This window comes from Acanthochromis polyacanthus, chromosome 6 (genome assembly GCF_021347895.1).
Source record: "Acanthochromis polyacanthus isolate Apoly-LR-REF ecotype Palm Island chromosome 6, KAUST_Apoly_ChrSc, whole genome shotgun sequence".
NCBI lineage: Eukaryota > Metazoa > Chordata > Actinopteri > Pomacentridae > Acanthochromis > Acanthochromis polyacanthus.
Window position 1 is genome coordinate 5,127,789 of NC_067118.1, and position 1,731 is coordinate 5,129,519.

General features: G+C 44.9%; 1 pseudogene; it reads right to left on the minus strand.

The window, feature by feature from the left end:
• Positions 1-522, minus strand: part of LOC127534477 (metabotropic glutamate receptor 6-like) — a 38,838-nt pseudogene extending 38,316 nt beyond the window's left edge.
• Between the last annotated feature and the right edge of the window lie 1,209 nt (positions 523-1,731).

A 1,731-nucleotide genomic window follows, 5' to 3' on the forward strand; every position in this document is an offset into this window, starting at 1 on the left:
ATTAACACAATGCTTAACTTTGTTCAGTCCACATCCCAGAGCTAAAACAAGAACAGCTTCCTTAAATGTGTTTGTGACACGTCTGCTGTCCGTGGGTCCACTCAATACACACACCACGTCAGATTGTTGGAGTAACACAGTTTATTTCACACCCACTTCCGTACCCACACAGTCTCTCTCTCTCTCGGCACCTCACCACACCTCGTCCGGTGAATACTCCCTGCCTCCGTCAGATCCCCAGAGGCAGCGCTCCACTCCACAGCAGCCCGCCGGTAAGCAACCGCCACCGTCTCTCACTCCATGGCAGCTCGTGTTCTGTCTCCGTTCCTCCTCTCGTCCATCTCCGTCTCTTCTCTGTCTACCCGTCTTTTATGCTCCGCTCCAGACTGCTACTGCGGAGGTAATCAGGTCAGCCTAACTGATACCATCTGTGCCAATTACCTTGACGCTGCTTCCACGCACTCCTCCACACCTCTCTCCCCTGCAGCTGAGCTCTCCCACGCCCGTCGCCACAGTGTTCATCCAGTGTCACTCCAAGAGATTTCTACTGGTCAGTATGGGACAGCACTACTGGATCAACATTCAGAATAACTGAACTTCTCTCCAATGATTTTCTCATGGAGTGTACAATTTGTGTTTTATCTTGATTCATCACTAGTCTCCATTTCCAGCTCAACAGTGTTCAACATACTCTGAAAGTTTTCTTCATTTTCGGCAAGCAGAACTACATCATCTACATAAAATAATAATATCCCCACAGTCTGATCATCAACTTTAACTCCTGAGTTAGAGGCGTTAATCTGAGCAGCTAAATCACTGACATTAACTGAAAACAGTGTTTTCATCTCTTTGCTTCACACCTGATTGTTGGGAAAACCATCCTGTTGGGTGTTCATTAACTTTGAACACAAGCGACGGCAGCCTGATAAAGAGACCTGATAGTATAATAAAACTTTTCATTAACACCAGTAGGGATGATAATTGATAAGAAATTATCAATGTCAATGGCATTATCGATGCCACTTATCGATTCGATTCCTTATCGATTCTCTTATCAATGCAGCGTCACAGTGATTACATTCAGCCTTTTCCTCGTTTCTCTTGAAAAAGTGAAGCCATGCCCGCGATCGCTTCTTCCGCTCCATAGATTGTTCCCACTGTGGGCTCTAATCTCGCGACAACTGCACCCACGCACCTGAATACGGCAGGTCTGGCGAGGCTTGTCGAAAGCGGATTCTTTTGTTACTGCTACTGAGGATAAAACACGACACAAGGAAGACTCAGAGTCAAAATAGTCAGTTAAGAATATTTAGTAAAAATGCAAAGGATGAACAGAGTATTGCATGCATGCAGATTCTAACTTGCTCAGACGCTGACAGCAGAATTGCTAAGCTAAGACAATGGTTCTTCTGCATGCAGCTGTGATCACAAGAAAGAATGAATCTCTAAGCTAATACATGAGTTTTTAAACTAAGAATCTGCAGTCTTCTGATTGGCCCCCCGCCGAGAGATGCCTCTCCGGATGTCTTGGGTCTTGTCCAATCACCTCCGTCTTCCTCCTGTAGAAGGTGTCTCTGAATGTGTGTGTATGTGGCCGCCCCCTGTGACCTTTACACAGATTTTTAAGAGCTCAGTTCTGCTGAGATCTGCAGATTTCTGTTCCATTTGGTGTTGAATTAAACTATTTACTGATTCAGTTTTATTCAACTTAACTTTAAACAACAATTTGAT